The following is a 23823-nucleotide window of genomic DNA, read 5'->3' as shown; positions in this document are numbered from 1 at the left end:
TTTGAAGTGTCTTCCTTTAAGCTATGCCTTATGCCTTTGTGAGAAGAATCCTGAGAAAAGTAGTGCTAATGAAAATCAGAGGATGTTAGGGACAACTCCGTAGAGCTGTGCAGACCGTGGCCCATTGAAGTCAGAGTTCTGTGCGGGTTCCACCCCAGAGTTGGCTGAGTGAGAGTGATCCTTGAGTTTCTATAGATATATACATCTGTAAAGCATTAGCTGATCCTCTTGGTGAAAAGAACTATATAGTAAGGTGCTTCCTCTCTCTGACCCATGCGATACCTCATATTCAAATGTGCTCCCAATATTTTGCTTAACTAGTTTTGTGGAATTTGATAGTGCAAATATCTCTAATGGGATTGCTCTGAAAATCTATTTTAGGTCAAATAGCCCACCTAGACAGAGGTAAATAATTATCTCTTTAGACAAGCACATCACACAATCCGTCAAAATCATTATTTAATTTTCATAGATCACTTCAGCATGTTGAGGTAGTTAGCCTGTCAAATGAAGAAAATAAAGAATATGTGATCTTGATTTTTCTAATGGCATTCTATTCCAGGTGACTGAATTCAAGTTCAGTGACTATATAAATCTGGAAACTTCTTATTCAACAGATCTGATTATTATATGTATTCAGAGTTTTATCCGCTTACTCTACTAGCGAAACTAAACCTTCACTACTACAGTACTTACTTCAGTTAGCGCTACAGAGCTGGCACAGTTAAGATACGGAGTCCTACTCCTTCTTCCATCTTGTACAACATCAATAGAACTGTAAAGTAAGTTCCAGTTGCTTTCAGGTGGATTAACTTTTTGAAGGCAATAGAGATGCATCAGTTCAACCGGGGAACAGTGGATTCCTGTGATGTATTAAGAGTCTAAGTTGACCTGCAACTCCTTTATTACAAGTGATATACAAAAAGGAAAGAATTAGAATCCAGCTTGAGATTGTAGGGCCAACACGTAGGAGAAATTGAGCATATTTTATATGGAAATAATTGAGAGATAACTATGTTTTAGAGACTCACTCTTAGGAGTAGAACAGTACTTTCAGGGCAAGGACTATTTACATGGGCATTTTCACACACACAATGGAAGCTGGATAGGCACAAAGGCCACTGCTAAGAAATAGTATGAGTAGAGCTGCAGGAAATTTTTGGTTGAAACGTTATTTTCACTGAAATGCAGATTTGGGTCAACTAAAACATTTGGCAAATTTGGCTTGAGTTTGCTGAAGTATTTAAATTGGGGGGGGAAATCAGAAAATATTTGAAATGTTTCATTTTCACGTGATTATAATAAAATGGTTCAGTTTTTCAATTCAAAATGACTTTTCACTTCAAAATTTTCTTCGGTTTTTTTTAAACACCTAAAAACCTCAAAGAAAATGATCATATTTTACTTTTCAGTTTGCTGAAAATTGGTGGTTTTGGATCAACCCCATATGATTTTTTTGCTATTTATTTTGCATAGCCCAATGAATTTAAAAAGTCTGTTATTTGCATAGCTCTAGGCATAAGAAAACCTATGGTGGTTGCCATTTAAAAATTCAGCATTTGCTACAGTTCTCCTCAGGTATCCTTAGAATAACAAATCATTGTAATTGAGGGTATGTGCTAATTGCAATGTAAGCCCAGGTTTAGTGGGACTTGAACTGTGTAGGGAACTGTTTAGTGGGCTTGAGCGTCTACATTGTATTTTAACTCTACATTGTATTTTAACTTTGTTAACACTTTTCTAACCTGTGCTCAAACCTAGGACTCTGGCATCCACATTGCAGTGCACATACCTGAGTCAAAGTAACCATATCCCAGGGTCCCTAGCATGCACCCACCCCAACATATGGTCACTCTAGCCCTAGGATCATGGTGCACTGTGAGAAAACTTTTCTGCATGCTCTGCACATTACCAGGAAGCAGCTTGCTTTGCAAAAGGCTTGATTATTTCACTCTCCATTCGAAACTCAGGAGGCCTTGGATTATGAAATGAAAGCTGGCATGAGTATGTTAGTTGTGCTTTGCCCCACTCTGTGTGCTTGCTTTTTAGCCAGTAATTGCTGGAGATGACCTGTGAAATCCTGTTACTTTCCCCTTTTTTCTTTGAATACCAGCCAATATTATGTTAGTCATGAAAATGACACAAACTGTAATTCCAGATGATGCTATTTCATAAAGTTGTCAGTGGTTATTAATTTATAGTTCACAAGTAAGGCAAGGGGAAAGGCCAGATAAGCTTCATTTCCTTTGGCATATTGTGTTTGGATTTTTTTTTCCCCACTGGCATAAAATGCTGCTAATCACCAATTAAAACTGCTCATGCATTTTCACTCATTTGTAATCATTTTTTAAAATTAGATACTATATTAGTAAGATACAATCAAATGTGATGGCAATCCCCCTTGAGCATTAGTGGACTCAAAATAACATCCCTTTGAGCTTAGGGTATCAGGAGTTCTATTCTGCATGTTAAAGGGAATAAGGGAATTTCTAAAGGGAATCTTTTCTGGAATGAGATTCTAAAAGGATTAAAAATTGCATCTTGTACCTAAAGTGAACCTCACTTCCACACCATTTGTTGTTTCAGCCTTGCCATCCAACAGTTATGAGAGTAAATACTGTGCCTTAGGGTGGCATCTAATTAAACCAAGCAATGCAGCAAACAATGTTCATTTAGAAGTTGTATCACTTGCAACAGACCTTGTTAATTCAAGTTAAATTGCTTCTAATTTATGGATTTAATTTTGAATTCTCTCACTTCACATTCCAAGTGTGTGGCTGTGTCCTATGAGGTTTATACAAGTTTATTTCATGAACATGGGCAGTTCAAAGCTCACCAAGCTTGAAATTTAGTTAGTTACTTGTAATTGAATTTTCTCTGGTCTGGGAGCCACAGAAATGGTCCTGGTAATTACACCTGGCCCACAAGAATAGAAGAAGAATAAGATGACACATGTAGACAGCTACTTTTATACTGCAAATGGAACTGACTTTTCAACAGGAGGCTGAATTTTGTCTATAGCCATCTGATGCATGATCAGACATTTCCCCACCCCCTTTCAGTGAATTCAGAATCATCATCATGAAACAAACTAACTGGAATGTAATATAATATAATATAAAAAGGTCTTCGAAATGGGAGGAGTCTAAAATGGAATAGAACGAAGACGACCCCGTTATGTTATCATAAGTCATGCTTCATGAAAAACAAGTACTTGCAATGAGTTTTCATAGGGCCCTAGCTTTTGTTGATGATCCGTCCCTACCCATGTTCACCCCCACCCCAATGGCTCCACTTGCCAACTCCTAACTACTTGGAACCTCTTTGCTTTCACCCTCACAGACAAGCTCTGATCACCCCTTCCTGGCTGTGATACTCTGTGTCCTCTGGTGAGCCTTTACGTGGGGTTTCCATGCAAGCAACATGGGAGGGGAAGTGAGCCTTGCTGAGCTTCTCTGTTGTGATAAGGTTACAGCCCTAGGTAAAGACCAGGTACAATGTTCCTGACAGCCAAGGGGCGCCATGCTTTCTGTACCATTTTGATCTTACTAAATATGTATAAAAAGTTCACCATATTGTCAGGAATAATAATAATAAATAAAAACTTGCTCTTATATAGCAGTTTTTATCAGTGGATCTCCAAGTGCTTCATGAAGAAAGTCAGCATCATTATCCCCATTTTACAGATGGGAAAACTGAGTAATAGAGAGGTGATGTGACTTACCTAAATCACCCAGCAGGCCAGTGGCAGAGTCAGGAATAGAACCCAAGTCTGCTGAATCCCAGTTCCGAGCTCTATAAAAACCAATCAGCTAAAGCAAGCAAATTCAACCCAAACAGTTTGTGACGTTTCAAAACATTCAGCAAGCTTGAAGAGGAAAAAATGGTCACTCAGCTAGCATTCGGCTATACTGGATAATCTCTGGATATTAGGCTGCTTTTTCCACCCTCAAACTGCAAAAATATGAGGTTCTTTAGCCCCTCCCCATCCCTAATTTTAACCCTTTGGAAAGGTTGCTGATTTGCAATTTTTAAATGTTCTCCATATGGCATGCATTTTCAGTCACGCATTTATCAAAGGAACAAGACCTAAAATTATGAAAAAGGCCACTGCCATCACAATTAAAATGATACATTTTGAGCTATATGTTCAAAGTATTGCATAAACTCAGATTTGATGATTCCTAGCACTGTCCACAGGGAGGTGATATTCTGATCTGCAGCTATTTTATGGGGCAGAGTGGGCAGCACAGATGAAGGACAGACTGCAAGCCCTCCTGTCCCGCCCAGATAGTGTCACACTTTCAGCCTGTCAAGTGGTCAAGTACACAGTCAGTAACCCACAAGTGCATACAAGGTATGGTCACTCGTCACTTCCAGACACTTTGTGGCTTCTGCACATATCCCACAGTCTGCACTATCAAAGCCCAGAGCAGAGCAAGCCTTAGTTAAATGTCTCTGCAGCTTGAATGTTTTGGGACATGGCTAAAGGGGGAAGCCACAGGCTGCCAGGAGAGTTTAAAAAGGGACTTGGCAAAAAAGTACTGTATTCCACCAATAGATTCCAAAGACTGAGTATGAGATCCAGAGAACTTGATTCACTCAATCATTTTATATAAATATTAATCAGCTCAGATAAAGTGAGAAGAGCCAGATCCTTTTATTTATATAAACACACAAACACACAGAGGGAAGGTTCTGGCCTCTTCTCTCTTTACATGAACTATCCAGTCTTGCAGAGGCATTATACTTTGGGGTATTTCTGACTTAAGTGTTTAGTTATTGACTATTGGTCATCAAGTATATTTCCTCCGTAAAGATTTTAAAAGGGAAAAAGTTAATATGGCAGTTAAGTAGAGAGCGGCCCAGCCAATAAAGTTTAGATCCAGATCCCAACCCAAAGTTTTCTAAAATTCAGAGTGTTTTGGTTTGGGGCGTGGACTGATCTCTAGCAGTAAATTTGTCTAAAAAAATCTGGTGGGGTGTCCTCATTGGGGGACTAACTGCAGAGTGTTGAGGTACAAAAATAGATGGCGAGGTTTCTTCCAAAGTCTATTTTATATAGTAGACTAATATGGCACCTTATACCTAAAGTGATGTTTTGCTTTTTTCACCGATTTAAACACCAAATGTACAATAGTCCACCTGCACTTCACTTAGATTGTAAGGTCTTTGGGACAGGGTCTGTCTTTTTGAACTGCTTCTAGCCCTGTGGGGTCCGTCCTGGTCTGCTGATGGGGCTCACAGGTGCTAACTTAAATAATAACCATTTTTTAGGTAATACTTCCACTTAGAGTCCTTGGGACTAATTCTGAATGCCCTTACATCAGTGTAAATTGGGAGTAACACCATTGACTTCCATGGAGTTCTTTCTGATTTTCACTGATGTTGGTGAAAGGAGACTCAGGCCCCCAAATTCCAGGTATGCTAAAATTCTTGGAACAACTCATTCATACACACAAATTAATGTCTCTGTCTGAAGTAGTAATCACATACTTTTCTCTCATATCTTCACAGAGGCATAAGAAAGATTTAATACGTCTCAAAATAATACACCAAACAATGAGGAATAATAATTTAATCCTTTGGTACTGGCTAGTCAGTACAAGTCCCAGGCAAAGATCCCATCCAAATAGCTAGGACAAAGGGTCTGGAATTAATATCACTTTGAAAACATAGTGGAGACTTGGCGCCATCTTTGTATCTTTTTCCACAATCAAGAAAAATTGGGCATCTCTAGACAAGATGAGAACTAGTTCCTTCAATAGCACATGTTCTCCAGCATGTATTGGTTCAAGACTGAAAAACACACAGTTGTTAGTTCTTTTAATACTTTCCTATAACTCAGGAAGAGCTTGTCTTTACGAGTGTTTTTGACATATCTGAAGACATCAGGTTTGGAAATGAAGATATTACGGCCCTTTATAATTATATCATGGTCAGGCACACAGTGCAGATCTCTGGAGCTCAGCATATGTCAAGTGTCCAGCCCCTTCTGCCACAGCTTTCCAACTGATGACCTCAAGACCAAGTTCCCTTCCTACAGATCCAAACTACTGAAACTCATCAAAAGTAATGTGCCACTGACCACTTCCATGCAGCCCCCACTCCACTGAAAATCCAAATCCACCAGCCCAATCCCCAAATGGAAACCATGTGTTCCCTTTACATAGACTGTACCCTCTCAGATTTCCCACTCCTTCCTGTATGTGGCCAGCCACCTCCTTCCTTTCAGCTTGGAAGCCTTCCAGAACACAGCACAGTAGCAGTGGGAGTCAATGGGGCATCTGATGCAGACCTGAACTACGGCAGGCAATGTCTGACTGCAGCAGCCATAAATCAAATATGAGCAAGTGAAAGGAAAAGAAACCCTTGCAGGAACAAACTTCAGACTAGAGAGAACTGTGGGAGAGATGCTATGTCGAAAAATCCCCCAAACAAAAACAAGTGGATAACCAACCCTCATCTAAGAGATCAGCTCTGTATCTTTAATGGTTTTCACTTTTGCAGGCAGTTTAAATGTAAAATAATTAATTAGCTCCCTAAAAGCTCTTTGGGCATTGATATTATTATTATTTTATTTGTTCTGCAGTAGCATCTAGAGTCCCTGCTCATTGATCAGCCTTCTATTCTGCTAGGCACTCTACATGCACATAGCAATCAAAGCTTTCCTCCCCATGGAACTTATATTGTAAGTGTAAGATGAGAGGCACGATGGATACAACAAACAGATGGAGGAAGCACGGGTAACAGTGGAGTGTTCATGGTGAATGTAATAAACCATGGTCGCAGGACACCAACTGACTCGCCATTGTTAAGTGTTTTGTCCTATTAGAGGTGAATTTTAAGGAGAGATTTAAAGGGGAATAATGAAGTGGCCCTGTGGAATTTTATGGAAGGCCTTTCCTATGCATAAAGAGTGCCATAGGAGAAACCATGAAGGTGTCTGTGGTAAAATTTGACTACTGGACAATCAAGTTTGGAAGCATACGCAAAGAAGAGATGTGGTGGGGAGGCGATGACTCAGTAACATAGGAGAGAGAGTCTGCAAGGTTGGGCTAAACCTTAAAAGTGAAGAAAGAGATTCTGATGAGGTGGAAAATGGGGAGCGGATGGAAGGAAGGAAGGAAGGAGGAGGTGACCTGGTGGAAGCAGTAAACCTGGATGTTGAATTTTGCCACAGCGTTTTGAATGGATTTATGTACGGCAAGGCTGACTTTTGTCACGGCCAGGAAGGACGAGATTGCAGGAGTTAAGCCATGAGCTAATGAGGCCCTGGATGATCTGTGGAAAGGATGGAAAGGCTAGGTCAGGAAAAAATTGTGGGGCATGGGCTACAATTCCAAAATATTTTCTTATGCTACTTTCCTATATCCAACAAAACTGCAGGAAAATGTCATATAAGGTGCCCACCTGCGTTGACAGAGACATGGACTGGATGACCTATCAGGTCGCTTCCGTCTCTCATTTCTAACCTTTTACTCAGAAGAGTAATCCCACTGGAGTCTCGTTACTTAGGGCAGGTCTACTCTACCGCCTAAGTTGATCTAATTTATGTCGCTCAGGGGTGTGAAAAGCCCCCCTGCCCCTGAACCACGCAAGTTTCATGCTGTCCACACCAGCGCTCCCCCACTGACATAGCTTTCACTTCTCACCAAGCTGAAGTGATTATGCCGACAGGATAGCGGGTCTTCACCTGACGCGCTACAGCAGCACAGCTGTATCAGTGCAGTTCACCGATGTAGCACTGTCATGTAGATTTGCCCTTAGTTGCTCCTAACATGTCACAAATTCCAAATTAAATATTCCAACTTTTCAAATTCAGACAAGCCCTGAGATAAGCCCACCTTCAGCAAAAATTACACCCTGTATCCCACAGCTGCAGGAGAGTTAGGCAGTCCAGGTTGATTCCGTAAAATTCAGTTCTGACAATGTTTTGCTTTCAGATTTGAGTTTATCCCCAGAGCTAAGGATGACAGAAGCCGGGGTGAGAACGAAGCCCTTAAAGAGCTAACCCAAAGCAAATATTTGTACAAACCCCTTATAAAGTGACTCTGAGTTTCACAGAGTAATTACTCTTTCACCTGCAGCTAAGTTTCTTCTTCATTGGTTACACAGGCCATTAGTTGAATGAAGGTGGCAAAGGAGCAGTTACCAATTTTTAAAATACTGTAAAGGAGAGCAAGCTTAAGTGGAGACATGTATCTGTTAAGGAGGAAGGGGGTCATTGATCAGGGTGCAGACTGAGAAAATTATCTTCTTGAATTTATTGACACTGACCGTTTGTGAGCACAATAAGAAGCACTAATTTAGACACTTAACTGAGCAGCACAAATCCTTTATTTTCAGTTGCTTTTAAGGGCATCAGTGGCACCTCTGGAAATAATCCTATTTCTTTATCTATGTGGTTTGGCATGTCATCATGCATGAAAAGTAAGCCCTTAAAGATCACTTCAGACTGTTTTGATTTGATTTAGTTCTTTTTGCAGCTTGCACAGTAGGTTTACAAATATACCGTTTATCCCCCCATTAGAGCATCTTCAGGGTCTTTCATTACACTTTCTTCACCAGATTACTATTATTTTTTGTAGTAGCACCAAAACGCGCAAATCAGGATTGGGCCAAACAGTGCCAGGCACTGTACTGACATAGTGACCCCTGCCCATGGGGGCTTACAATATACCTTGAAACAAGACACAACAAGGGCACAGAGGCTTCGTCATGTTCCTTCCCTACCTATCAGACTACACTGTGTGGCTAAATCCTCATGCACCCTTTTGTGAACAAATCCCTTGTATTGCAGATTCCAACTAACAGCTAAAAGTCCAAGTACATATTATATAAAAAATATTCTTACAATTACTTTTGTTTGTCCCCCCCCCCCGCTTGTTTTCTTCTTCCTATCTAATACTCCTCTATACAACATTTGTTATTGGGTAAGTTAAAAAATCCAGGTATAATGAATCTGGGAAATGAGCTGTGCAACTTTTTCATAAATAAGAAAAGCTCCGAAACGGTAACCAATAACACCATCAGCTGAAGAGCTAAGTAGGCAGAACGGCTTCAAAAAGCCCATGGGATTGCACAGGACAGATGAATGAGTTCCGTCAGAGAGATGAAGAGGTTTCAAAAGTAAGGAAGATTCTTCTTGATTTTTAAATTAGAAACAATTAGTTCGCAAATATGCCTTCCATTATTCCATTTAACAACATGCCAAATTTCAGTAGGATGCAGAGTACATTATACAGTAAGGTTCTTAGTATTTTAGCCATCCTGCTTTTTTTTTTTTTTTTGGGGTAGGATATGCCAACAAGAATGTGGCTCCGATTCTTTCATAGGCTGTAGGTATTACATATTAATCCACTAACTGCAGCTCTTTTGGGTTAGCTGTGCTGGGCTGCTGCTTATGCTGTTAGCACTAGAGCTGTGAGAATAACTGCTTTTTTGGTTCCCTGGCAGTTCTGAAAAGTTGGGGGAAAAATTGTTTCGGGTGAATCTGAAACTAATTTCTTTTTTTTTTTAATTTTCAGTGAACTGAAAAGTTGAAGAAAAATTCATTTAAAGTCAAATAAAATGTTTTATTCTCCCCAAACCAAAAATTTTTGATGTGTTTTGTTTTTAAAATTGAAGAAAATTTTGAAACAAAAGTAATTTGAATCGAAAAATTGAAATGTTCCATTTCAAAAATGTCCAAAAACAAGTTTGGGCAGCAATAATTTCACCCAGTGCTAGTTAGCATCCCGGCTAAACAACTGAAATGTAAAAGCGTAACTATTAGGTTCAACAGCAGGACAGGTCTGTTTTGTATGTTCCTGAGACATGTGACAGCATTAAAGAGGTTAAAATGTTTACATTTTTCAATGGTGTAGGCATAGTAGTTGATCCAAAAACTATTTCTCACTCCGTTGTTTAGATTGTTGCTTGTATTTCTTATTTTTACTTCAGTAGAAAGTAGCAGTTTTGAGGTGATGTCTCTATGCACTTTCCTGAGATGACTTCCAGGGTCATCTTTCCACTTTTATATTTATTTATGGTGTTTGTTAAATTTTTATTTAGAGATTTTTTTTTAAATCATACCCTATACAATGGCTCCAGGACCATGCACATGAATTATTAAAACAATACAAAAATGAGTTGTGATGTTAACTAAATCTAAAAAGACTCAACTCCACAATCATCAGTAAGCAAAGTATCCCAAAACTAGAGCTGGGTAAATAACAGATTTTTCAGTTTTCTAGCCTTTCCAAAATAATTTTAAAAAATTGTTTTGAGACAAACCACAAACTAAATCTTTCAAATTTTTTGGCAAATCAAAAAGTTGGAAGAAAAAAGGTTTAGGTCGAACAAATCATTTTGTTCAACACAAAACAAAATGTTTCATTTAAATTTTGAGCATTTTAAAATGTTTTTATAACATTTTATACATAAAATTTAGGGAAATTTAAAAAAAAAATTCATTTCAAGTAAAACAAAAATGAAATGTTTCATATAGAAAATGTCAAAACAAATATTTTGACTTTCTTCAGGTCTTTGTTTTTTAGATTTTTTGGTGGTTATTTTTTTTTTCACCCAAAACCATTTGGCAAAATTGATATGATATATTTCAGTGTTGCTAAATCTGTTTCTTTGTTGTTGTTTTTTTCAGGGGAAAAAAAAAGTTTCAGTTAAGAAATTTCTCCCAGCTCTATCAGGCAAAATTCTGAGAACTGCATAGAACTTGATTTCCTCTTCCATATGTCTTTTACACTGGTGAAATTTCATTGACTTTCATGGAATTAAATTTAAATTACCTCCTGATTTAAATAAACAAAACTAAGAGGAAAAGAGGCACATAGGTTGTTATTTGATCCTTGGGACTGGCTATTTGGTATCTGATGCAGCTTCATTATGTGTGGTATGGAGTAGGGCATGCTAAAATGACTGTAAGGAGCTCTAGCTTGCATCTGCCTATGACCTCAAGGCCATTTCAATGGTGTTTCATTGATGTGAAACCAGAGTAACACAAACTTCAAGTACATAAAAGGTTGTTACAAGGAGGAGGGAGAAAAATTGTTCTCCTTAACCTCTGAGGATAGGACAGTGGTTTGAGCATTGGCCTGCTAAACCCAGGGTTGTGAGTTCAATCCTTGAGGGGGCCATTTAAGGATCTGGGGCAAAAAAAATTGGGGATTGGTCCTGCTTTGAGCAGCGGGTTGGACTAGATGACCTCCTGAGGTCCCTTCCCTACCCTGATATTCTATAATTCTATGAAGAAGCAATGGGCTTAAATTGCAGCAAGGGAGGTTTAGGTTGGACATTAGGAAAAACTTCCTAACTGTCAGGGTGGTTAAGCACTGGAATAAATTGCCTAGGAAGGTTGTGGAATCTCCTTCATTGGAGATTTTTAACAGCAGGTTAGACAAACACCTGTCAGGGGTGGTGTAGATCAGTGGTGGGCAAACTGCAGCCTGTGGGCCACATAAGGCCCATCTGGGTAAGCTGATGGTGGGCCGTGAGACATTTTGCGGACATTGACCGTACACAGGCACGGCCTCCCGCAGCTCCCAGTGGATGTGGTTAGCCATTCCTGGCCAACGGGAGCTGTGGGAAGCAGTGGGCCGCAGGGACATGCTGGCTGCTGCTTCCCGCAGTGTCCATTGGCCGGGAATGGTGAACTGCGGCCACTCGGAGATGTGGGAGTCCGTGCCTGTGGATGGTCAACATCCGCAAAATGTCTCGTGGCCCACAATCAGCTTATCTTGATGGGCCGCATGTGGCCCGCGGGCCGCAGGTTGCCCACCACTAGTCTAGATAATACTTAATTCTGCCATGAGTGCAGGAGACTGGACTAGATGACCTCTCGAGGTCCCTTCCAGTCCTATGATTCTATGAAACATGAATGAGGTCCAATGTATGTTTTTCAAATAAGAGTCAAAAGGAAAAGTGTTAAGAATACGTCATACCCAACTAACTTGATGGAGGAAAAAATACTTGATCATTGAAACTGCTCAGTGTTTTGTAATGTGACTACCTTTTTCTCTTTGTCTTATTGACAGATTGTGTTCCAGTGTACATTTATTCTCTCTATCCTAACTGTGCTACCTACTCTACCAATTTTTCCACTCTAATGAGATAGTAAACAATACCTTGCTTACATCCAATGGTTTTATTTGCCCAACTATATACCCTCTGTCTTTCTCTTCTTTACCTATAAAAATAGTTGCACTTAGGAAGAATGATGTTGGAAAGATTAATACCCTTAAAATTTCCAAATTTCCCCAGACATTATCAAAACAGAGAAATATTTGATGAATGCCAACAAGATTCCTTTCAAAACTCTCTTGGTCCAGAGCAGGCAATTCCAGGAAGGAAATAGGCTGCAATTGTTATAATCTTGAAGAGACAGGGCCCGGGGTATACTATTTCATGCTGAGATACCAGAATGCTAGATCTTTAGTACCATAATGCCTGCATCTTCATTACAATGCAGAGTAAAATGTGGGTGATCAGTAACTGATAAAATAATAATAATTAGCTGGTGAAGGCTTTAATGAGGCAACAATCAGTGATGAATCACATTTTTGTTTATTTAGAGCAAAAGAGGCAAACCCAAATGTGTTCCCAGAATAGCAATACTTATTACAGTATTTCAGTATAAATGGTCTGCATTTTAAATCACATAGGCTCACCTTTCAGTAATTATTACTCACGTGAATAACTTCAGTGATATTACTCATGTAAGTAAGGGTGCAGGATCAGACCCTTAATTTAAAACAATACTTGTATACCCCTGTACTTATTGCCAAAGGGAGCTTTGTGCTGTCTCCTCATTTTTAGATTACAACCTAGCAGTAAATATCATCATGCCAAAGATGAGCTAGGCTGAGGCTCTGCAGGATGCAATAAGGAAAAGAGAGGGATAGCTGTGGATATGTACATTTCTGATGATGGCTTAAGAAGCACAATCTATTCTCATTCCAAAAAAGAGGCATATGATTATATGAATCTCATTTATAAATTTACTGGCCCTGATTCTCCTCTGACTTCTGCTGATGTAAAGGTGGAGTATCTCAGCTGAAATTAATGAAGTAACATCATTGTGCATGGTTCTTTACATACCTTAAGAAGACAATGTTCCTGCAAAACAGAGAATTGAGCCCTTAGATTTTAAGCTCTATCTCCGCCTAATTCCCCCAAAAAGTCCATTCAATTTGTCATCTGTTTTTCCTCATAGTTCCTCTCTGTTAATAGTCTCATAAATGTTTGGTAACAGAATTCATCTGACCAGGCCACTGTCCATGGTTTTGACACCTGGGGACAGGGCTTTGATGGCAAAGAGTGATATCAGGTCAGTTTTTTACTTATTTGGGTCACAGATACATAGAAAGGCCAGAAGGAACCTTTGTGATCATCTTGTATTACACAGGCCACAGAACCTCCCCATAATAATTCCTAGAGCAGATCTTTTAGAAAAAAATCCATCCAATCTTGATTTTAAAATTCTTAGTGATAGAGAATCCACCACGACCTTTGGTACATTGTTCCAATGGGTGAATTACTCTCACAGTTAAATATTATGCCTTATTTCCAGTCTGAATTTCTCTAGCTTCAACTTCCAGCCAGTGCTATACCTTTCTCTGCTAGATTGAAGAGGCCATTGTTAAATATTTGTTCTCTATGTTTGTACATATAGACTCTAATGAAGTCTGGCTCTGCTCCAAAGTTTGTGAAGCTGGACATCCAAATGTCTATGGCCTATGTAGCATCCTTATGACATCCTGTTTGGAGAACCCAGAACTTTGAGCCACTGTGTTACCCCTTTCAGCCTCAGCAAGTGAGGGCTTTGCGGCTGCTAAGCTGTGTCTCACACCAGCCTGTCTGCCTTGCCTCATCAGGACTCTGCCAGTCCAAACTTTGCCTTGCAGGTAATAATCATTGAACCCTAATTCCTGAGTTCTCCAGAGAGCTCTCTCTGGAGTGTCCAGGCCCTCTCACTGGACCAGTGGTGCTGAAACACTTTTTATAGTGGGGGTGCTGCACCCCCTGCTGTCCCTTAGAGCTGGGGCTAGGAGCAGGACTGTGGCTCTGGGAGGAGGGGACATGGACCGAGGTAAGAGGGCTGAGGGTCAGGCGTGGAGCCCTGGGTGCAGAACCGGCAGCCAGGATCCTGGCCATGGGGCCAGCAGCTGGGACCCCGCATGCGGGGCCAGGAGCAGAGCCCCAGGTGCGGACTGGCAGCCAGGACCCTGGGTGCAGGGCCTGGAGCAGAGCCTTGGGTGTGGGGCCGGGAGCAGAGCCCCACATAAAACCTGAGAGTGCTGCAGCACCCCCTGCACCTGTAGTTCCCACACCTATGCACTGGACAGTCACAGAAGATATTTACATTTGTTGCCTTCAAAGAGACAGGGCGCTCATAGAGTCATAGAATATCAGGGTTGGAAGGGACCTCAGGAGGTCATCTAGTCCAACCCCCTGCTCAAAGCAGGACCAATCCCCAATTTTTGCCCCAGATCCCTAAATGGCTCCCTCAAGGATTGAACTCACAACCCTGGATTTAGCAGGCCAATGCTCAAACCACTGAGCTACTCATCATCCTGTTGATTTAGCTGAAGACCCATACTTCACTTTAATCCACAGATGGTTTTCTAATAAAATAAGAGTAAGTTTATTAAGAAAGAACAGAGATTTAAGTGCTGATAAGTAAGAATAAAAGAAATAAATATGGTTACAAGTAAAACAAAACTAAACACACTTTCTAGTGACTAAAACTTAATTTCAGAAAGTTACATTGTCTAAGCGGGTTTCTCACGTATAGTCAGTTTCCAGCTACTCTTGCTTTCCAGACCAAGAGGACCCAACTTTCATAGGCTTAGAGGGCACTGGCTTTCTGCTTGTCTTTATATTCCCCAGAGGTCATGGTCTCTGTCTCAAAAATCAGGATGGCTTCCTGGGGTGCAGATTCTGTCCCTAGTAGTGATTGTTAAGAGGTCTTCTCCCCTGCTTGTTAGCTTGATGGCTTTGTCTCCGTTATATGTGAATATACTTGCATTGTCCTCTGCCTGTGTTCGAGCAGATCAGATAAATACACATTCCTGTCTCAGACAGACTGGGCATGTGCACTGCTTGCAAACACATTTAAAGAACATATTTCCAGCATACCTTTATAACATTGTGTATATACCCAATACATACACCGCACAATGATTTTTGGAACCAGCATGTTACCAGTTTGCATGGGATACAGTGCAAGGTATCTAAAAGGTGTCATATATGACAATGGTGTGTTGGGGCAATGAATGTGTCAGGCCTGATGTGAGTTACAGAATGGTGTACCCTCTGCCACAGGGTGTTGAGGGGCTCCCAAGGTCACAATCCTGCCATTTGTATGTTTAGTAGGCCCCTGGAGAGGGCACTGGAATGGGAAACTGGTTTGGTGTCTGAGGCCTATTTCACGGCTAACTGTTGTTGTCTTGTCTCATGGTAATCATATCAGGCCAGGAAGTTTGAGAATGAATTCAGCAACTCGTACAGGGTCCTTTGTAAGGGCTTGATCCAAGGTGTCCAATCTGAAAAGCTTCCCTTTCCTTACACTATTACAATCCAAAATGTAATCAGATGTTAAAGCCTGCTCCGGACGCATCTTGCAGAATGAATTGATTAGTTCTATCTCTATTGATTTTCATTCCTGCAGTATGCCCTGTGTGCAATCTCATGATAGTGATGTTATTTTCTGAGGTGCTTTGATATCAATCAGATGATCTTTCATCTTTTGACCATTTATTTCAGCCAATATTTTCCTTGATAGGGTGTTGCTATCCTCAACCATTGTCTCTTCAACCTGAGTTTCCAATCTTCCAATTTTGGCTAGGTCATCAGCTTCCTCACTCCTGTATATGCCAGCGTGTTATGGAATCCATTGAATAGTTAATTTTATTGCCTCACTTTCTGATCCTTTGAGCCTCATTTTAAATTGTATTGTTGATAGTACTATAGTGGAATCTATTATGAAATTTAGATTTTTTTTTGTTACATAACTGCACTCAAAAACAAGATAATGTAAAACTTCAGCATCTACAAGTTGAAGCATGAAGGGGTATATGAATGTTTCCACATATCTGGCATGTAAATATCTTGCAACACCGGCTATAACAGTGCCATGCGAATGCCTGTTCTTACTTTCAGGTGACTTTGTAAACAAGAAATGGGCAGCATTATCTCCCATAAATGTGAACAAACTTGTTTGTCTTAGCAATCGGCTGAACAAGAAGTAAGGCTCAGTGGACTTGTATGAGGTGAATTGAAAAACACCATTTCTTTTGTTTATTTTTTTTACAGTGCAAATACTTGTCAAAAAATAATATAAAGTGAGCACTGCAAACTTTGTATTCTGTGTTGTAACAGAAATCAATTTATTTGAAAATGTAGAAAAACATCCAAAATATTTATAATAAATGTAACTTGGTATTCTATTATTGTGTGATTGAAACGACAATTAATTACAACTATTTTTTTAAATCTAGTTCGGGGTTTTTTGCGTTAATCATAAGCATTAACTTCAATTGAGAGCCCTAATTAAAATCTCCCCAGATAGTTGTTTGGCAGCAATTTCCCAATGCTGTTGCAATATTCTCTTTAGCTGTCAACAGATTGTCAATTGGGCTGTCATCAGGATGATAGACATTGACAACTCTTAACTCCTGATCCCTAAACCTGATAATGATACAGTCTGTGTCCCCGTTGGCAAGACTGAATTTGATCTCTGTTACAGAACTGGAAATAGAATGCATATCTGATTCTGAGTCCTGTGCTTTAACTATAAGACCATCCCTCTTCTCTTCCTCTGTGTGAATATTCAAACCTTGCATTTATTCAATAGACACAGCATTTCCCTAAAATTCTTCCTGTTAGATGCAAGCTAAACACCTCTTTTTAGTATCTTTATTTTCCCCAGTCACATTCAGAGTCTCTTGATAAGGTCATGGCAATGCTGCGATCATAATCTCATTCTAGCTTTTCTCTACTCAACAAAGTTTTCCATGTTCTTGATTAAAAACTGATCACTCACTGTCAATAATAATAGCCTCTTATAGCTAAGCTCATTTGTGACATTAAATAGCAAGTCTTGTTATAGTCATGCTGATTTATGAGAGGTGGGTGTTCATGACTTTTATTTTCTGGCACAGAGCATGAAATTTATTAAAAATGCAAGGCAGCAGGATGAAGACTGGCACAGTCTTGACAGTGTAGACTGGTTAGATATACTTTGGTGTTTTACTTCTAGTTTATATCACTCTGATTCAAGTGGTTTACAGAGAATTTATGCTTGGTTCACTTCATCACTCTCAGAAAATAGTGTTAATTTTCACACCAGAACAATAATAAACAGTCACAATGCTTATGGATGTGTGTGGTATTTTGATTAATGATTAATTGATTAATTTGATTACTTTTGGTTATTTGTGTGGCTTTATTACATATATTAATTCATAATTGTTATAACTGCCTAATGCTCTCTGTGTTGGAAAAGTTGCAGCACATATTGTGATGGTTTTTTTTATCCCAGACATGCCTGGAAAGGGGTGAATGTGGATTGAGAAGGGGGCTAATGAACCCGGAAGGCCACAGCTGAGGGGAATCCCCTGACTGAATCCCCTGACTGAATGAGAGAGCCCAGCTGAGGAGAAACAAGTTGGGCTGGATTTATAAAGACAGGAAATTAGTAGCAGAAGGGGTTGCTGGGAAATGGGTTACACTGACTACTTGGGAGAAGAGAGGAGTGTTTAGAGCTACAGAGATCATTGCTCTGTGGGAGGAGGGAGTGGTGATGCTAATGACCCCAGAGGTGGGAGAGTGCCTGATGGTAAGGAATGGAAGTAAGGGCAGGAGGGAACAGACCTTGACTCCTGGCTAAGGGTCCCTGAGCTGGAACCTGAAATAGAAGGTGGGCTTGGGTTGCCCTGCCAGCCACTGAGGGAGTGGCACTATGTGGCAGTGAATGGGAAGACTTCCCAGCATTGCTGAAGGAAGACCTTTGGTATCCCAGAAGGGGAAAATGTGTATAGTGACCAGGCCAGAAAACTGAGTCCCCAAGAGGCAGCAGCAGCTCATGGACTGAAAGAGGGACTGCAGACCGAGATGAAGAGATGGTGTGCAACTGTGGGAAGGGGTGCTGACCTCTTGAAGCTAATCCCCACAGTGACCAGGATTAGTGCCATCTGCAGTGAGTAGAGCACCCTGTGAAACACACCTTAGAAGATCTGACAACTTCAGGATCTTTCTCCCCTTCTATATATGTATTAAACTCACATTAACACTAATGACAATTACATGCTCATCCAGGGAAGACTAGACTCTTAAGTGATGTTTACATCTGAACAGTCAAATGTTAAACATTCAATATTAGACATGAATATTTAATACTTATGCTTTTTTTTTCTTTAACCACATCATTAAATTTTTACCACTTGGGACTGTGAAACCTTTCAGTTACTAATGATCAAATTTAAATATTGATTCCCTTTGAGAGGCTAAGGGTAATGCTCACTTAGGACAAAAAGTTCTGCCCTGTGTGCCTTTGTGTGTGGTGATCAGGAGGAGAAGGTACAGGGAGAACAAACTCAAATATTCTGCTCAGATTCAGAGTTTTGATTTGGGCTCATCTCTAGCTCAAAAGGAAGAGTACCAGCTACTAACCAATGCCATTTCCTGCAGCAGCCATGTACCCTCCTAGGTCATTCATCCAAAGACTGAGCCTGGCGTCTAAGATCTGATGCGGTGGCAGTCTGAGCTTGTATGCAAAATGCTGGGCAAACTTTAACTGAACAGAACAAAAAGGGGAAAGAACAGTTCTAATCAATTCATTTATATATGGGGCAATAAGCATTTAATTACTTGGATATAATTTATAAAGTTGTTTGAAAAATGGTAAGTATATTTTGTGATGGGGTAAATTTCCACAAATGGCTTATGAAATTTTTCACTTACAAAAGTGATTTTTCTACCTTCCTGTCCTGCTTTTCAGTGAGAAAAATTAAAAAGTGGGAGGGGGGAGGCAGAGACAGTGTGTGTGGTGGGGGTAAGGTGACCAGATAGCAAATGTGAAAAATCGGGACGGGGGTGAGGGGTAATAGGTGCCTATATAAGAAAGGCCCAAATATCGGGACTGTCCCTATAAAATCGGGACATCTAGTCACCCTGGGGGAGGCAGAGAGGGTAAGATTAAAAACTAAAACGTGTCAAGTTTTAAGCCTATTTGTCAAAAAAATTGGAAAGGCCAATTTTTTAAAGAAAGTCTTTGGACAGGTCAAATTTTTTTCACGTTGATTGAGTTTACATGTTCCCTGAAATACCTACTTGGTTCTTTATTCTCTAAATATTTTTGATTTTTTTTTCTCATGAATAAGTTATCCAAGAGGTATCTAGCAGATGTCTTTGCTAGCTGGAATAACTGCCCTTATGTCAACATTTTCCTCTGTCTCAAGTAATGCCAATGACAAGCTGTACTGTAGGCTAGAGGAGTCCTTTCTTTGCTTTATTAGAAGCAAGTCGTCATTACTCACTCAAGCTGTATGTGCTTTCACTGTTTGGCGTTATTTTGCTCTTTCTTGCACATACTGCATTGTGGCAACACCCCACACTTTATAATTTTTTTGTTTGACGCATTGTTAATTATGATCATTAGAGTAAATGTGTGTCTTAGCAAAGGCTTAAGCGCTGTACAATGCAGCCTCAGCATGCATTCCAGTCAAACAACTTCTATCTCTAGACATGATGTGTGGGTGTTATACTACTCTGCAGATGCCATCTTTGCTCATTTGCATGGACTCATAAGCAAGAGCTTGGAAATACAGATTAATATTCATGATGGTTCAAGATGCCATTTGTTGTTTGAATTCAGAATTAAGGCTGGATTTCTACAGGAGTCTCAAAGGGGAAAGTCTAAGACTTTTTCCATAAAATTACAAAACATTCTGGATGATTAATCATCTTAGGGGCATTTCTTAATTCTTCATTATTTGTAGTTTGACAAGCAGGGAAAATGTTATGTGCTGTTGACTGTTATTGACTGTACCATAATACAATGATTAGACCTGCTCTGAGGCCACCATAGGGTAACCGGACAACAAGTGAAAAATCGGGACAGGCGTGGGGAGTAATAGACCCTATATAAGACATAGCCCCAAATATTGGGACTGTCCCTCTAAAATCAGGACATCTGGTCACCCAAGGCCACCACCAGCCATCACTATAAGGGCTCACAACATTATTGTTAGCAGAAGAGTTGACCTGGAGCAAGTGAGAAGACTGTCTTGCCATGCCTAATGCCAGATAGTCCCTCTGGGTGTCAAGGTTGGCCTAGGAGTCACTTCAGTCTTTGTTTTCCCTGCATTCCAGGATTACCTTAATCACCCTCCGTCTACGCTGTATTTCAAGGGCTGTGCTCAGTGGTGCTTTATCATAACTGGGAGAACACTTTAAAAACGGATTCACTGGTATTTATTCAAACCAAAATGCTAGTGGGCTTTGGTATCTCCAACTCCTTTTCTCCCTTTCACAAACATTCACACCAGTGAATGTCTGCTGGCAAACGCATTTGCCAGAAATCTCATGAATACTTGTGTGTGTATATATGTAGCCATCTCAAAAATTTTGGGTGTTTGAGAATTATTTCTACTCACAGATTGAATGATGTTTGATTTAGGTGACCAATCACAGGACACAGAGAATTACTGATCGCAAATACTCCAAGTTGCGGTGAGTTGTTTCAGCCTCCCAAACATGTTTGTATAAACCCTTCATCAAATTTTGAAAAATGAACAAATCAGTCTGTGGATCATTTGAACAGGCATAAGAGCTAAATGAATGGAATAAACTGTTGCATATGACTGATATGCCCAGCTCTCTTCTCCATTAATTGGAAGGAGCAGGGGTGCTCATATAGTAAAGTTTTGTGGCTAGCTTCCAGCCTCCCAAGACTCTCCCAATATGTTAGATCCAGAAGCCAAAAGAAGGGGACCCAAGATTATTCTGGAAGAAAGACTCTAGCATGGCAGTGCAAAGCATTAGTGCCAAGCTGGTGGGGTCCTCTCACTTCTTAAGCAAGTGTTGGAATTGCTAATGGGGTTAAAGTATTTTTCCCATTTTGTCATGCTGAGCTGAACAAAAGTGTCATTGTGTGCATGTTTCAAAAGCAAACATGAACAATACAGTAAGAAAATAGTGTTTCATTGTTCAGTGCTGGCCTGATGTCTTTTTTTGTATTTCAATTCATCCTAGTTCTCGAATGGAAAGAGCTAAAATTCTTCTCTTGGGGGGCCCAGTCCTGTCCCCATTAAGTCAGCGGCAAAGCTGTCACGGGCTCCAGTGGGAGCTGTCTCAATCCCTGTATACTAATGCATGGCTCTTGTTAACTTAAATATGAGCCCCTCATATGTGTCATAGGGCACAAATTGAGGCAAACAGTGGAGGAGAGTAGGGGTCAGGGATGAATTTTTTTTTTGCTGCTTCAGATGGGATTATATTAATCCCTTGAATTTTGTAAATGTAATTATTTTTCTTTTTAATCATTTAACAGTGCTTCAGATGGTAGGAAATGCCAGCCTACCTTTGAATGAGCTGCCTTTTGATAAGGTCACCTCAGGGCTCAGATAGCAGTGAGTGAGGAGCGACAGAATTCTAATTAGCTAATGTATGTGAAATGGATTGCTGCCATTCTGATTAGCCTCGTTAGTCAAAATAATATTGTCCTATTCCCATCTGTTGAACAGGTGCTGCTTGCTCATTTCTGTAGAGAGCAGAAGTGGAGGAGAAGGCTGCAGCTTTGAAACCCATATCCTGTGGAAATGCCATTGCAATTTCCAGTGCTATACAGAACCTATTTATTCTTCCTAGTACTTAACTTCAAGGGATTTTCAGGGCTTGTTTAATTTATTTTCTTTAACTGTGGTGGGACCTTACCCTTATCACCTGCAAGGCTAGTGAATGCCCCCAGTTAGTCATGCCCTACACTTAGGGAGGTGAGTAGCTAATTGGCTCCCAGCCAGAGGGGGCAGAGCTAAGTATAATAAATAGACTGAAGAGCCCCAGTTGAGGGGGAGATTGCAGAGGAGGCAGGTCTCTCTGTCAGAGGAAAAGCCCAGGTGGATAAAGGGGGGAAGTGCACTACAAGGCAAGGTAGGCTCCTACAGAGGAAGCCCTGAGATAGGGTTTTGCAAGTTGAAAGAGAAGAGTTCAGTAGCCCAAGGGGACAGAAGAGTTATTCAGATTTATATGGACTTGTTCATGATACCTGGGAAGGGGTTTGAACTTTGTGACTTTGCTGCTGGCTTCAGACCTCCGGCTAACAGCTAGCAGGAGACACTGAAGCCAAAGATACCAGTGACATTGCACCCAGGCGCAAAGGGGCACTTCCAGGATAAGGGTGCCACACCACAGTAGTAGTAATCACAAAATGATCTTTGTAAACAGGTAAATTAAAGCTAATGGAGAATTTTACACAGAGGGTTATGGTATGTGTGTGAAGAGTGGTGGTGATACTATTAATTATAATGATCAGCTGGAACCAAGTCTAGACATCAGTGATAAGTTTGGGTTTTATTATGTACTGTACAGACAGTGGTAAGGGTTAACCTGTACGTAGCAAGCTGGACACAAGACCATGTGTATTCTACATGACAAGGTGAAGCTACCTCTTGCAAGGAGGCCCCCGGCTTCTATGTCATATTGGTGTTGAATTTAGGCAGTGCCTTCAAATAAACTTTGAAAAAGTGTTTCTAGTGAATTAAATGTGAAGCTGAATAATAAGTACAGTATTCCTGTGTTTTGCATTGGTATTAGATTCACTTTATTTTGTGTAGCTCCCAAACTTTCAATGTACCAGATTTCTTTCTACTGGAAACTACTTCTACAATGGAATGAGAGATCTGGGGGATTTTGGCAACTGTGGAAGCATGAGAGACATCTTGAGGTTCTCCTCCCCCACCCCCACACTCTAAGGCTTTTAGCACTGGGCAGGGATATAACTCTACTCTTCATCCCCCTTGTCAGTAGGTGCAGAGATTTCAAGCCACCTAAAATGTCAAAACATGAGCACTATAAGACACCAAGCACCTGCCCCGGTGCTCAGTATCTATCACAGCACAATGCCATCATTAGGCCTCAGAGTTAACACACTGAGATTAACAGGAACAGTTAATATCTCTTAGAGCTGTTTCTTAGTCTATGAAATACTGGAGAATGATGGGGAAGCTATTAATTCAGGAATACCCACTTCCTGGCTCCAGCTAGGCTGGTAAGGTTTATTCTTCCCAGACCAAAACCTAGGAGGAAAAGGGATAACCTACAGATTTTGGCTTAGGGAAGAAGAGGGGTTGAGTGGGTTGCTAGCAGTTGCCCAGATAGCTGAAGAGAGACAGACAAACAGTAGCAAGCAGACTGTCTGTCCCAACCCAGAGTTGAAGATCGTGGGCTGAGGGGAATGTACAAAAGCTTTCAAGGAAAGATTATGTTGTAGATAACACCTTTTGGGTATAGGCCTTTATCTGTTTTATCCCTTTGCTCTGCTTGATATGTATCTTTGTGTGAATAAATAATACTTTGTTTTGAAGAAGCTGGTTTTGGTTCACTTGTGACTGCATCTAATTAACAGGCTCCCAGAAGAAAAGGGCTGACATGTCCAACACCATTGGATCTGTAAGGTTAACACAGGAGGTAATCAGAGGGTTGATAGTCTATAGATCCAGTCTAGGAGTGGAAGTGCTGTATGGTTCCACCTCAGAGAGGGGTGAAGGTAGTGAAATGTGTCCCAGCGGAGTGCACTCAAAAGGGACATGAGTTCTAAAACTC

General features: G+C 40.5%; 1 long non-coding RNA gene across 1 annotated transcript; it reads left to right on the top strand.

Moving 5' to 3' along the window:
• The first annotated feature begins 17707 nt into the window (after positions 1 to 17707).
• Positions 17708 to 23582, top strand: LOC122464342. The gene is made up of 3 exons (XR_006288287.1): positions 17708 to 17839; positions 20681 to 20733; positions 21747 to 23582. It is a non-coding gene; the product is annotated as an uncharacterized LOC122464342 (long non-coding RNA).
• The last annotated feature ends 241 nt before the right edge of the window (positions 23583 to 23823 follow it).

This window comes from Chelonia mydas, chromosome 2 (assembly GCF_015237465.2).
Source record: "Chelonia mydas isolate rCheMyd1 chromosome 2, rCheMyd1.pri.v2, whole genome shotgun sequence".
Classification (NCBI taxonomy): Eukaryota; Metazoa; Chordata; order Testudines; family Cheloniidae; genus Chelonia; species Chelonia mydas.
Note: the sequence above shows the minus strand (reverse complement) of the source record. Positions and strands in the feature narration are given on the sequence as shown.